The sequence below is a fragment of the Eptatretus burgeri genome, chromosome 10 (assembly GCF_056783735.1).
Source record: "Eptatretus burgeri isolate ZD-2024b chromosome 10, Ebu_testis_v1, whole genome shotgun sequence".
NCBI classification, from domain to species: Eukaryota; Metazoa; Chordata; class Myxini; order Myxiniformes; family Myxinidae; genus Eptatretus; species Eptatretus burgeri.
In genome coordinates, this window is record NC_140970.1 from 31493878 (window position 1) to 31509401 (window position 15524).

Here is a 15524-nt window from a genome sequence, read left to right on the forward strand (position 1 = left end):
AGCGCGTGTCTGTGAAGTCTGTTTATGCAAATATGCGGATCAAGGGAGGTTCACGCCCCTTTTTTCCCGACCAATGGCTGAACAGAGGGTGGCGTGGCCCCGCCTCCAATCGCGTTTTGATCCGCATATTTGCATATCGGCGCCTCCTGAGATCTATAAAGACGCGAGCGCAAGGCGACTCGCGTAGTTATGCGTGGAGCGTGAAGCTGGAAGAAGTGGAGTGCGTGCGGTGGAGCTGCAAGAGGCGGGTCGGGGCAAGGGAGCTCGGGTCCGAGGCAAGGAGGACGGTGGTCGGCGACGAGGTTGCGGTGTGGGGGATCACTCGTCTCGTCGCGGGACCCAAGCCAGCCAGCCACTCCCCTCCCCCTGGGCATCAACAATTTCCCCTTCCCCCACGCTGAGATAGTGCAAAGGGGGGCCCCGTTCCTCCCCCACCCCAAACGTGGTGCCAACGAGCACGCCAGGGGCACGGAGTCGGGGCACAGCGGCGCGGACATTTTGCGGCTTGCCCGCCAACGCGTCTCGAGGACGCGGGTAAGACCCCCCCCCCCCCGGTCTCGCGGACCTGGCCGCTCCTCCAGGTCCCGCGCATATTTGGCCTACGGGCCTGTCTGCCTCCTTGTCTGTGAGGGTGGCTTCCTTCTTTTGCTTTTGTGTAAATGTGTGTTGGCGCCGTCTGTGAAGTAAAACTGTGTAAGTGTTGCCGTGTGTACGCATTAGGTCGGTGTCAACTGTTCTTCTTGCCTTTGCTTTTTGTGCATTCTGTATGGCTGTATATACGTGCTTTCCGTGTGTCGCGGAATAAAATGCTTGCTTGTTGAACTGTGCCCGTTTCGCTTCGTCTTTTCTCTATTTGAAACTCCATCTTGCATCACGTAAAGGGTTTTTAGTGGGTTCAACATCCCGGTAATTAATCTGAACCGTCCAGGTCGACGATAACACCGCTCGGTTATCCCGATAGTACGGAACGGGCCGCCCAAGCGGCTCGTGTCCGGAGTCGACCTGTGGCGAGGTACGATCGCCCGGTTTACCATCCGCGTGGGTACTTAGGTAGGTCGAGTTTAGCGAACAACCCTATCCTACGCGGGTGGCCGATTGGCACGATTGTGGTGAGGTCGAAAGACCCACCCATGACTGGCTCCGAGCGGTAGTTCCCGGAGGGTCACGACTGAATTGTCCGACCGGTGGGCGACGTGCCGCGATTCGAGTTACGTGGCCGTTCGCACGCCGGCGGGCGCGAATTCGCAAATATATTATTGTGGTTGACCAAATTCGCAAACCACCATTCAGGTCCCTTAGGTGAGATATCTCGGTAAGTATATGTGTAGTTAGGCCCAAACCCGTTGTCTCGAGGGAATAAATGTCATTCATGAGGGCTGCGACTCTTCAGGATAGCCGTTTTTCTTTTACTATCTTTATTTTGGACCAACCGCCATTATTACCACCACCATCCACGTCTCAACAGCCATCACAACAACAACCACCAACCACAACGCCGCTTCACCACAACCGCCACGACCTTTACCGCCACAACTCGCCACCATCGCATCACCGTCATCTCGCGCCACTCGTGGGCACCGATGCTGGACTCGTGTAGGGCGCGCATCGAGGAGTGTGTTCAAAAGCATCGCGGACTTTCTGAAGAAAAACGGATCAAAAACGACTCACGCCCACTTTTGTTCCGTCCAATCGGTGAGCGAGGGGCGATTTGGCCCCGCCTCCAGGGCGTTGGAGGGCGGTCGCTATATGCAAATTCATGGATCAAAAAGCATTCACGCCCACTTTTCCTCGGGCCAATGGGGAGCGAGGTGAAAGGTCGGAGGCAGAGGGTCAAAGATGAGAGAGCGAAGCCACGGGGCTTATAAAAACGACTGCGTTCGTCAGTCGAGTCAGTTCAGTTCGCAGGAGGAAGAGTTGAGTTGGAAGCGGAGAAGCAGTTCGCAGTGGGCAGTTCGCAGTTGGGAGTTCGCGGAGTCGGAGTGAAGAGGACGGAGCTGTGGAGAGGCCGGCGGCGCGACCGAGGTCGTGGTGGAGACGCTCGTCGCGGAACCCGAGATTTTGTGAAATCCTCCTTTCCCCGAGCATCAGCAACCCCCTCCTGTTTCCCCCCCGCGCTGAGATAGTGCGACGAAAGAGGGCCCCCTTCCCACCCCCTACCAGACACTGTCCGCGAGGCCCGCGGAGTTGAGGCACCACCGCCGCTCCGCGTCTCATCATCAGACGGGTAGGCCCGACACGGTCTCGGCCCCAGGCCCGCCTACCCCCTCATCCTGGAGGGTGGTTCTCTTTTCTTTTGCTTTGGGAATGTGTGTTGTCGGCGCCGTCTGTGAAGTAAAATTGTATAAGTGTTGCCGAGTGCCCGGTAGTCGGATAGATCTGCATTGTCGCATTTGCTTTTTGTCTTCTTCTTTTCCATGTGCTTTTGGTGGAATTGTATATGTGTGCTTTCCGTTCATCGCGAAATAAATGTGCTTATTATTGAACTGTTTTCCCGCTTCGCTTCGTCATTTCTTTCATTGAATCCCCATCTTGCTTCACGTAAAGGGTTGGTCGTGGGCAAAGACGCCCGATAATTAATCGAACCGTCGAGGCCGACGAATAACACCGCTCGGTTATCCCGATAGTACGGAACGGGTCGCTTAAGTGGCCCGTGTCCGAAGTCGACCTGCGGCGAGGTGCGATCGCCCGGTCTACCCTCCGTGTGGGTACTTAGGTAGGTCGAATTTGGCGAGCAACCCTATCCCACGCGGGGGCCGATTGGCTCGATCGCGGTGAGACCGAAAGATCCACCCGTGACTGGTTCCCGGCGTTAGTCCGAGAGGGTCACGACTGGATTGTCCGTCCGGTGGGCGACGTGCCGCGATTCGAGTTACGTGGCCGTTCGCACGCCGGCGGGCGCGAATCCGCAACACTGGTGTCAGGTCGTGCGATACAAACCCATCGCCCTCCTCACGGTACTGGTAACGGAGAACGGGAAAACGGGCTCTCCTGTCTCCAATTAAATTCACGGGAATCGGTCCAGGGGTGAGAGAAGCGACCCCCGATTCCCTCCAAATTACGAGCGAGCTAAATTAACCCTTTAAGAGAAGCAAGATGGCGTCTCAAGGCGAGCGGGAGCCGGGGGTATTAGAAATGGATGTTGAATGTGTCGAATCCATGGCTCAGGATGAAATCCCCGTGCAGGAAATGTTGGTTGTACAGGAAAACGAACTCGCCCAACTGACCCCAGAGCCCGAAATGGGTGCGGCAGCGGCCGCGGTGTATGACACCTCCCCTCCCCCTCTCCACCAAAACCCGCCGACCCTTGCCGAAACGGCTCACCCAAGCGCACCCGACATGGCCCAGCTATGCGCCATGCTGGCGGCAATGACAGCAAAGATGGATACAAATACAAATGAAATGAAAAGTATGAACGAAAAGATGAATACATTCACAAACGAAATAAAACGCATGAAAACTAAAATGGAAACAAACATGAAGGAAGAAACGAAAAAGCTCTGGGGGGAGACGCAGAATATGGGCCGATGCCTGCAGGCGGGCATGAAGGCCGTGACCAGGGAGATAGGAATGGCGACTCCACGTGTGGGAGCAAACGAGCTGGAAGGGGGTGCAACGGCTGTCGGGCCCGCGGTGGAGGCGGGTGAAAAAATAATTCGGGGGGCGTGTTGGGCGAGGGTCGTGACAGAAGAAGCGACGGTGACCGAAAGGGAAAAATTAAATGGGGAGACCAAAACGTGTGAGACGAGACACGAGGTGACGACAACGGAAATAATAGTTGAGACAAGGGAGGTAAAGGGTGAAGAGGTGACTGAGTTGGCAGTGACGGTAGCCGGGAAGGGAACGATAGAGGGAAGACTACACGATGAAGACGGGGTAAGTGACGCACACACACACACAGAGGTAGTGGTGGATAATGGGGGTGAGCTCGCGGACTGGGTGGAGGCCCAGTGCGAGCAGCTGGATGGCCTCCTCCAGGAACGAGGGGAGGGAGTATGCCCCCTTGAGGCGAGTCACGACCAGGTGAGTTCGGTCGTGCTTTGCGAGGTTGAGGGGACGAGTGCTGTGGACGGGTGCTTGGAGAGCTTGGGGGGTATAGAGGCCCCGGAGACCCTTGTGGGGACACGAATCCCCAGTGTAGTTGTCCCTGTGTGTGTGGTGCAAGGTGTGAGTGCGTCCCCGTGTGTGGAAGCGACCCCGTGTGTGAGTGGTGTGGTGGCGATGGTGCCAGGGTACGTGCTTCCCAGCACGCCGTGTGTGGATGAGGCACCGCGGGTGAGTGCCCCCGCGTGTGTGAGTGAGGCACCGCGGGTGAGTGCCCTCGCGTGTGTGGGTGAGGCACCGTGTGTGAGTGTCGCCGTGTGTGTGAGTGAGGCACCGCGGGTGAGTGCCCCCGCGCGAGTGAATGGAGCACCACGTGTGAGTGGTATGGTTTGTGCAAGGGAGACCGTGTGTGTGAGAGAGCGGTATGTGAGGGAGATGTCGGTTGGCATGCGGGAGCACGTAGCCGCGTCTCCCGGTGTGAATGTAATGGAATGGAGTGTGAGCGTCGTAACACGCAGGTGTGCGTGGGTCGAATGGCGACGACGGCGACATGTGAAGAACGAAAGCCGGGTAGCGGCTGTAGTTGTTTCGGGGACCGTGCCGGGTTCACCCAGCCGCGAGCACGAGGTCCGTGCTGTGCAACGCACGAGACCACCACGTGCTCGCTTGCGAGAGTGAAGTCCCGGTCCGGAAACGCACGCGGTGGATTTGCCGATCCCGCGGACGGACAAAGTTTAGGCAGGATTACGGATTTGGACCGGACGGGTTCTCCACGCGATCGTGTGTGTTAAGCTCCAACGGGCAAAGCACATGTGTTCGCGTGGGGAACCCCTCGAGACGTGGGGCTTGTGTTTTTTTTTATGCGCACGGTGACGCCATGGCTGCACGTGGGGTTGGAATCCGGCAGGAGGGGTATCCCTGCCGGATGGTACCGTCCAAGGAGGGACGAGGAACACGTGCAGCTGCATGACGTCACGGGCAGGTGCAAAGTGCGCGAGCTCTGAGTTGCCGCGCTGGCGCTGCGCATGTAAAGAAAAAAAAAAAAAGCAAGCCTCACTTTCGGGTGCACAGGATTCCTGGGCAAGGGGTGGAAGACCCCCTTGGCCTGGGCACAGGATGGAAACTAGTTAGGGGGGTTAGCTTAGTTAGACCGACTTCATGGGGCAGGGGTAAGTCCTCATGGAGTCCGTGGAATGGATTAGGTAGAGGGATTTAGTGAGCTTTAGGTTGGGAAATAAAATGATTTATTTGGAGACAGTGACAGACTTGTGGATATGTAGAGGGGACGTAGTTTAGCTACGTAGGTTAAATGGAACGTGCTATAGTTTAAGGGACGACGTGGGAGCACGAGTTAGTTAGGGGATGTAGTTAGGAGGATGGCAGAGTTCAGCGGTGAGTGTGTTGAAGAGTTGGTGAGTTGTGAGGTGAGTACATGATGAGTGAGTGAGGCCAGCGGGTCTGTGTGAGTGGAGCGAATGGGGACTGCATGGTGCGATGAGTGATTGGGGGGAGGAGTGACTCCCGCCCAAGGGACCCGGGGGTCAGAGTAAAGTGAGTTTGCTGGGTTAGTCAAATTAACAAAAATGGAGGTCGTTTTGCTGTTGGTGGGAATGTAGGCTCGAAACCCATTTGGAGGGGTGCAGGAGCCCTGTTGACGGGCTTGGGAGCGTGGCTGCGAAAGGTATCGCTGAGTGGGTACCCCGGGCACCAGGCTAGTCGGCCGTGGTAGGCCAAGGGCCCATGGGGGGCCGGGATAGCGTAGTGGGCACGGGTGCGCCTGCTTGGTGCGGGGGCCCGGGGCGCCATTAGCCGCGTGGGCAGTGTTGTGGGCACGGGTGACCCTCAGAAAGGGGCCCGGGAAGCCAGCCTGCCACGTGTGCGTTTCAGGGGAGGTGCCATGGGGGGCACTCCCCGGTGTTAGGGAGCTGGTAGGCTCGGAGGCAGTGTAGTGCCCGGGGATGCCATAGCGGGAGATTCGGCAGAGGGTCGTGCCTGCCAAAGGGAGCCACGTGTCCCAGCCATGAGACCGTGTGAGGGCACGGAGAGAAAATTGGGGGGCGAGGCCCGAAATTGTGAGGACACCAACACAGGCGACGGGAATCTGGGTTGTTAGAACCAATAGTTTAAGCGAGAGGCGCTTGATGAAAGCCCCGGGGTAGTTTAACAGTTAAATGGATAGGGTGGATTAGGAAGTGTACCCCTCCGCACCATCCATCCCCTCGCTGTCGTTGTGGGCCGCTGGACCCACTTTGGTTATAGATCGCCGAACTCTGGGGAGGCCATTCTGAGGCTTCGTTGGGCCTCGACACAGGACGCTAGCTCTCCCTTGTTCCCCTCCGGGAAGGGAACGTAGAGGTTGGGAGTAGGCTAGGTGACAGGATAGGTTAGCCGAACAAGGACAGTAAAGGGGGTTAGGGGACGATTTATAGTGGGGAAGTAAAAAAAAAAAAAAAGTAAAAATAAAAAAATAAGTTGGGGCTAAATTGGGGTTTGGACAAATTAAGGGAGTGGGTATAGACAGTGACAGGCAAAGGCGATAGGTTGGGAGAGAGACCGTAGGGTAGGTCCGAGCCCGCCTTCCGAGTGGCCAGCACCACCGCACTCCCTCCACCAAACGGCAAAGGCTGGCCAGCTTCATCTGCTGGCTGTGTTGCTGCAAGGCCTGTGCCGACCCACTTCATCTGCCGGCTGGCTGTTTGTCTTCAAGGCCTGTGCCGGCCCACTTCATCGGCAGCTGTTGTGTTGCTGCAAGGCCTGTGCCGGCCGGATCATCTGCAGCTGCTGTGCTTCAAGGCCTGTGCCGGCCAGTTCATCTGCCGGCTGTGTTTGCCTGCAGCGGCCTTCTTCTGCGGGCTGTGTTTGCCTGCTGCCTTTGCCATGCCATGCCATGCCCACTGCCCACGTTCACCAGCCCCGTTCAATTTTTGCTTTGCCCCCCCCCCCCTGTTCATTGCCATGTGCGCCAGGATCAAGGCAACAGTTTGCAAGCTGCAAGAACTGCCCTGTTGGCAGCTACAACACGGGCCTGCAGTGGCGGCCCGTGCACCGTGTTTGTGTTCATCCATCCATTTGTTGTGTTCATTGCGTGTGCCACTTGAGCTGGCACGGAGACTGCGTTGTGCAGCCCATGCACCGTTGTGGTTCACTGTGTTCAGTTCAAACCGTTCATGCATCCATTCGTTGTGTTCATTGCGTGTGCCACTTGAGCTGGCACGGAGACTACGTTTGTGCAGCCCATGCACCGTTGTGGTTCACTGCGTTCAGTTCAAAAGGGAAGGCCTTGGACTGCGTGTGAGCAGCCGGCCACGTTCCCCGTCACCTGCATTGTTTAAGCCAGAGACTGCATGTGAGCAGCCTGGCTCCCTGCTAACTGCTTTCTTTTTGCAGAGTTCAGTGATCCTGGGCCATGGTTTAGTGTAAAATTTGTAAGTTAAGGTTAAGATGTACTGTACATATGAGTGCGCCCCCGGCTTGTTTGTCTTAGCGCCGGCAATTTTATTTGAGTCGTCCGTGTGAGTGAGTTTGTTTAGGTAGTTACTCAGCCCTTAGGTTATTTATTTTGGGGACACGAATACCATGAATGTCGCACTCAGGGATCCGTAGGTAAAATGTACTAGGGGAAAACTACACATGATGGCACACGAAAATTTGACGACTCGGGACGAGTCTGCAAAAAGGGGAGGGGGTAGTGTTGTGGTTGACCAAATTCGCAAACCACCATTCAGGTCCCTTAGGTGAGATATCTCGGTAAGTATATGTGTAGTTAGGCCCAAACCCGTTGTCTAGAGGGAATAAATGTCATTCATGAGGGCTGCGACTCTTCAGGATAGCCGTTTTTCTTTTACTATCTTTATTTTGGACCAACCGCCATTATTACCACCACCAACCACGTCTCAACAGCCATCACAACAACCACCAACCACAACGCCGCTTCACCACAACCGCCACGACCTTTACCGTCACAACTCGCCACCATCGCATCACCGTCATCTCGCGCCACTCGTGGGCACCGATGCTGGACTCGTGTAGGGCGCGCATCGAGGAGCGTGTTCAAAAGCATCGCGGACTTTCTGAAGAAAAACGGATCAAAAACGACTCACGCCCACTTTTGTTCCGTCCAATCGGTGAGCGAGGGGCGATTTGGCCCCGCCTCCAGGGCGTTGGAGGGCAGTCGCTATATGCAAATTCATGGATCAAAAAGCATTCACGCCCACTTTTCCTCGGGCCAATGGGGAGCGAGGTGAAAAGTCGGAGGCAGAGGGTCAAAGATGAGAGAGCGAAGCCACGGGGCTTATAAAAACGACTGCGTTCGTCAGTCGAGTCAGTTCAGTTCGCAGGAGGAAGAGTTGAGTTGGAAGCGGAGAAGCAGTTCGCAGTGGGCAGTTCGCAGTTGGGAGTTCGCGGAGTCGGAGTGAAGAGGACGGAGCTGTGGAGAGGCCGGCGGCGCGACCGAGGTCGTGGTGGAGACGCTCGTCGCGGGACCCGAGATTTTGTGAAATCCTCCTTTCCCCGAGCATCAGCAACCCCCTCCTGTTTCCCCCCGCGCTGAGATAGTGCGACAAAAGGGGGCCCCCTTCCCACCCCCTACCAGAAACTGTCCGCGAGGCCCGCGGAGTTGAGGCACCACCGCCGCTCCGCGTCTCATCATCAGAGGGGTAGGCCCGACACGGTCTCGGCCCCAGGCCCGCCTACCCCCTCATCCTGGAGGGTGGTTCTCTTTTCTTTTGCTTTGGGAATGTGTGTTGTCGGCGCCGTCTGTGAAGTAAAATTGTATAAGTGTTGCCGAGTGCCCGGTAGTCGGATAGATCTGCATTGTCGCATTTGCTTTTTGTCTTCTTCTTTTCCATGTGCTTTTGGTGGAATTGTATACGTGTGCTTTCCGTTCATCGCGAAATAAATGTGCTTATTATTGAACTGTTTTCCCGCTTCGCTTCGTCATTTCTTTCATTGAATCCCCATCTTGCTTCACGTAAAGGGTTGGTCGTGGGCAAAGACGCCCGATAATTAATCGAACCGTCGAGGCCGACGAATAACACCGCTCGGTTATCCCGATAGTACGGAACGGGTCGCTTAAGTGGCCCGTGTCCGAAGTCGACCTGCGGCGAGGTGCGATCGCCCGGTCTACCCTCCGTGTGGGTACTTAGGTAGGTCGAATTTGGCGAGCAACCCTATCCCACGCGGGGGCCGATTGGCTCGATCGCGGTGAGACCGAAAGGTCCACCCGTGACTGGTTCCCGGCGTTAGTCCGAGAGGGTCACGACTGGATTGTCCGTCCGGTGGGCGACATGCCGCGATTCGAGTTACGTGGCCGTTCGCACGCCGGCGGGCGCGAATCCGCAACAATATATATGTATGTATATATATATATATATATATATATATATATATATATAAATAATGTATATATATTGTTACGGTTGTGGAAATTCACAAAACACCATTCAGGTTCCCCAGAGATCAGTTATTTCGATAAGTATGTGTTTCAGGTTAGATTCCCCCACCGATGTATAACGGATCTTGTTCGTGTGCTGGGCTGTGAATCTTTGAGGTAGCCGTTATTCTTTTCTGTCTTTTATTTTCAACAATGCCATCATCTCCACAACACCGCCAACATCTCAACAACGCCATCAAATTCACCACACCGCCATCTTCTCGGCAGCGCCATCAACATCGCGACACCATCACGTCCTCCTCAGCGACAGCGGCAAAATGCCGTTGACACGGACACGCCGCATTGGAGGCCACATTCGACCGTCCGTGTGCAAACAAGCCGCGAAGCGGCAGATTTGCAGATTCGGATCAAAATGAGGTCTGCCTCCGAAAGGACTGGCCAATCAGAACGTCTGTGTGCAAACAGCCGCGAAGCGGCTGATTTGCATATTCGGATCAAAAAGACGTCTTCCCCCAAAATCACCCTGTGACGTAAGAATGGGGTTTCCCACCAGGGGTGAAAGGGCAAAGGTGAAACTGGCGCCAGCCTCGGGTGATGAAACCGAGAGCGGCTTCCCCCCCCCCCCCCGGGCTATAAAAAGGGCGAAGTCGAATCGCCAGAGGCAGTCGGGAGACGGGAGAGAGGAAGGCGCATTGGAACAGTCGGAGGGGAGAGACGGGGCTGGTGGAGGCTGGAACAATGAGGTTCATCATTGCAAAGGCACATCGGAGCTCGGCGGTCCAAGCAGACGGCCTTGAGGGCATCAAGCGACGCTGGGGAGTGAACGGGTCCCAAAAGAGCATCAACTCTAAGAGAGCAAGGCCCATTCACTCCTCTGAAGCATCGTCGGCCAGGCCCGATCGACCAGGCCGCGGGGAAGGCCAAGCGACCAAGGAGAGCCGCCCGGCCGCTCAAGCAACTGGCACAAAGGGCCTAGCAAAGCACCACCAGGGGTCGCCGACCCGAACACCTTCGAGTCGCCACCAGGGGCGACCAGGTAACCAGCCCGGTCTCTCGGAGCCCTTCGGTCATCCCAGCTCTGTGTACCATTAAAGGCTCACGAGCTATATTCTTTTCCTTGGGTTTTGTACGAAAGTCTGTGGCGCCTTGTCTCTTTTAAGTATAACTGATTAAGTGCATGATTGCGTGTACAATGTACATTGTTGCATAGCCCTCGACTGTAGGCTTTTTGCTCGTGTCTTGTCCCCATCCCCCATTGATCACTTGCTTGTTGCTCGTGTCATGTCCTTATCCCCCCATTGATTGATTGCTTGCCTATTGAGAATAAATTCCCCATTGTTTAAATGTACATCTGCTCATTGCGTCATTTTCCTGCTATTGACTGCCACGGCGCGTTCGGGAAATTACCTGGCTATTAAAGCTGATAAAAATGATAATCTGGTCCAACGGAACTTGGCGATTTAAAACCGCTCGGCTTCTCACATGGAACGAGCATGCTTAAGCGGCTCGTTTCCGTACGAGTCCCATCGAGGTATAAACTCTCGGTATTTCTGTCCGCGCGAATCGTTAGGTATATCGATAATTCGGCGATTAACCCTGTAGCACGTGGACAGAATATTGACAAGCTTATGGTGCGTTAAAAGGCACCCATAGCGGGTTTCCGGGGTTATCTGGAAGGCTACGACTGGATTCTGGCTTTCGGTCGGCGCGCGACTGCGATTTGATTGAAGCGGTCGTGCGAACGCCGACGAGAATCCTTAAAAAATATTATATATATATATATATATATAATATTTCAAAAATGTTCTCATGGATCAGGCATTTTGTGGCGGAGGTTTGCGCTCTTCCGAGTGCTATTCTAGTTTTGCTTTTTTAAAAGTACTGATCTTAATTTTACTCCAAAGTAATCTACAGGTATTTGAATTGTAAAGCTCAACCGTATTTTCCGGTGTATAAACCGTACTTTATCATCGGCAAAAAAGGGAAAAGTTGGGAGTGCAGTCAATACATGGGTACAGAAAAAAAAAGTTGTCTTAAAAATGAACAATGCTGAATTTCAATTATATTCCAAATGAACACTTTTTTCAGCAGTCGGAACTACTGTTAAGCTCAATTCCACCATTTCAATTTTGAAAATCGGTTCATGTTCAGAGTTTGTACAGCATATTATTAACCGAATGCGGAAATTAAATGAAGCCACGCTCAGAAATGTCCGGAGTTTTGGTGTGTAGCATATATAGAGCCTAATGGCTCTGAAAATGCCATTAAACACAAAATAAGAAAACCTGGTCTCATCAAAAGAATTATTCACAAATACCTAGAGTCTAATAACGGAGCACCCACCTCAAACAAGCTTGCGCACAATGTGGCGATCAACACTACTGGTCATGAGAAGGACCGATTTACCGTCATGCTCACCTACACCACAGACAGTGGCAAGCTTTCCGCGTATGTCGTGTTGATGCGGAACACAATGCCCAAAGAAAAGTTTCAAGTTGGCATCATTGTTCGTGCGTAGCAGAAGGGGTGGATAGACAGACTGGTCCAGGACTGGGTGCGCATGGTCTGGAGTAGTAGGCTGGATGGCGGTCTCTCCTGACAGAGCATGCTAGTCCTGGATGCATTCAGTTGTCACAAGACCGACGACACCAAAGCGCTGCTCCATCGGACCAACACCAATCTCATAATCATCCGAGGTGGGATGACCGCTCCTGCAGCCCCTCGGTGTCCACCAACAAGCCGTTCAAAGACAGGCTACATCGCTGCTGGTCCGACTGGATAATGAGTGGGGAGAAGACCTACATCAAGAGTGGGAGGATGAGAAAGGTCGACCTTCCGATCTGTGGTTGGATCGTCAAGGTGTGGGAGGAGGTACCATCGGACATCATCAAGCGAGCATTTCTGAAATGTATTTCCAACAACATGAACGGCACAGAGGACATCATTTGAAGAGGCTGCAAATGACGTGGACAGGGACGGGGACTTGCTCTACCCTGTTTCGGACAAGGAGTTATGTGCCGTCTTCGACGAAGAAAGTATTGACGAGTGTTTCCTCGGGTTTAGCTGAAAAGCTTCATCAAACCCAAACCGCCCTTTTCAGGGCCACAAATCCACAATAAATATGTATGATACCAGTATGAATCCCTTTTCTTGCAACCAAACAAATAATAATAATAATAATAATAATAATAACTTCTTGGTATCCCCTCCTCTCTCTTCAACTTCTTCAAAATGAGAATAAGACTGTGAGATGAAAATAAGCGGACATGTGAGTAAGCATGTTGATACCTCTGTCACTTTGTTTCGTACAAAGTTAATGTACAAACATATTTCGAACTAGATCAGAAAATAAAATGATCAATATATTAATTTATTTTTGAGGGTGAAAAACAGGGGTGCAGTTAATACACCAGAAAATACGGTAACCAATCATTTATGATTTGTTGTGGTGTGTGTAACTGGACGTTTATGTCCATAATTATATACTCGGTGTCCGAGAGTCTCATGGTAAAGTGCTACAAACAGAGGTGATTATTCTTCAATCCAGAAAAGTTCTCTACACCGATTTAATTAACCCACACACATGAAGCAAAAGGCAGAGTTAAGCAATTGGTTCACTTCTGTCTGTCCTGTCTACAAACTTCAGTTCACAGTTGAGGAACAACTTTATTTCAATTTAATGTTTTATACTGAACACAAATCATAAACCAAACCTATAGTTTTTCAGTACCTTTGGCTCTGAATTTGACCCAATTGCACATGCGCAGAGAGGAGAGAGATGATTTTTTTACTCTGCTTGTCTGGCAGTCGAACAAAATTGAAAATCATTCCAAACAGGAAACTTGCTGTTTTCTAAAGGACACAAACAGGCATGATGAATGAATGTAACGTGTTAATAAGGTGGTGTTCAAAGACACATTGACGGTGGTTAAGGTTAACTGCTGGAATTTTTTTTCTTCGACTTATAAAAGTCTTTATTTCAAATGAATTATACACTTGAACACTGTAGAACACAAATCGCCTTTTTAGCACTTTCAAACCCTTCCGTTCAGCAGCACTTGAACAAAATATTACGGCATTTTACATCATCACGTCCAATCATGTTTGGCACTCGCAGACCCCGCCCATGTCCTTGTTTATCAAAACAGCATGGGGTAATATGTTCCATAAACTCAAGTTATGCAATTGTTTTATCTTTCATTCCATCCTTTTTTTTGGCCATTGCCATTTATTTTTTCGACAACCTGAACACCAAAGCTCACATTTTTAAGGTATCCGTAGGTAAAGTGAGGAGTGATTAGTGGACATCCAGTGGTTTTATCTGGGTTTCTCTTGCCGCTCATGCGTGCAAGTTGTAATGGTCTCGGTTTCGTTTCACCAACGTATTAATCGCACATTTACTCCAAGTCAACAAATAAAGTATGTTCCAGGTTTTACATGCAATTGATCATTTGGTTTATTTTAACTTGTAAGACCTAGCCGTTACTGTACAATTAATTATATTTTGTGGCAAAAATAGGACACATTTTGCAATTGCAAATCTCACATTCCCATCGGCTAACCCAGAATGGCCACCTCGTACAGCAAGGTTCTTCTTCTTCTTCTTCTTTCGGCTGCTCCCGTTAGGGGTCGCCACAGCGGATCATCCGTATGATCCGCATTGTGATTTGGCACATGTTTTACGCCGGATGCCCTTCCTGACGCAACCCTGGTCGCCTCTTACGACACAGGGATATGGTACACCTATTTTAACCGGGGTATACACCGGCCCAGTACACTGGTACTCATTTCGCCGACCTCGGAAGGATGACAGGCTGAGTCAACCCCCTGGTGTATTAATTCAGTGGCCCAACGGGGCTTGAACTCAGGACCTTTTGGATCCCAAGCCGCTGCCCTAACCACTGCGCCAACACCAGGCTACCTCTTACAGCAAGGTTATCAGAGTTAAATACAGCATTACCTTGTCAAGGAACACAAATCCTCTGAGGATGGTTAGTCTCCAGGGAGGCAAGTTCAAGTCAGGGCTTTATCTCTCATTTTGTTTAAAACTATAATTTCCAGAGGTTGAAATGCATAAGAAACAGTACAATGGATTCTCCTCCAAAACACACACACACACACACACACACACACACACACACACACACACACACACACACACACACACACACACACACACACACACACACACACACACACACACACACACACACACACACACACACACACACACACACACACACACACACACACACACTAAATGGGAAAAAACATTTTGAAGGAATTTTTTACCATTTGTACTATAAAACTTTTGTTATGGCAAAATAATCAAATGCTATAGTTATTGTTTAAAATGTCAATAAAATGAAAGGTTCAGATCAAGTTGTTCAGCAATACTTATGGAGGAGGAAGACTCAGGCCCATTAATGCAATGTAGGCCACACGTTATGCTCTTAAGACGCAAAATCAACATTCAATTGTTTCGTAATTAAGAGGTGAATAATTCTGTTTTTCAGCATCAGATTTAATGATCTTGGAAAAAGCTTTCTCCTCAAAGTAAATCACCACGCTTCAATTCCCAAAACTGCTCCACCCCCCTCCATGTACTCGGTGGCTCAGCACAAACAAGAGGAGGAAGTAATTACCAGTCGGCCTAAGCAATTTAAAAAACCTAAGTCTAACTGAGAAGAGAACCATCCAAGATGTGTACGTTGACTTGGAAATCTACAGCTAACACATGAAGGCAGACGGGCAGCAACATGAATATCGTTAGTGTCGATGGTGGTCTGCTCGTGTAGCGAAATATTGTAAGCATGTTCACATGTGCACACAGCTAACAATGCCAGTTAAAACAAAACTGTTAGCAACAGTGGCCCCTCTCCTGTTTCCACCAAAATTACTTGAGGTTGGGGGGGCGGGGGTTAATCCTCTTGGGGTTGTAGAACTGCTCGGGCTTCAAAAGCAGGCAATGCCGGGTATACCACCCATTTAAAATGAGATGGTGCTGGCTTTTTATATTTTACTTTGCTGATGACAATGCAGTTGACAGGCCAGATGGTGATCACAAAGCATGAAAACCTGTCGTTTTTTT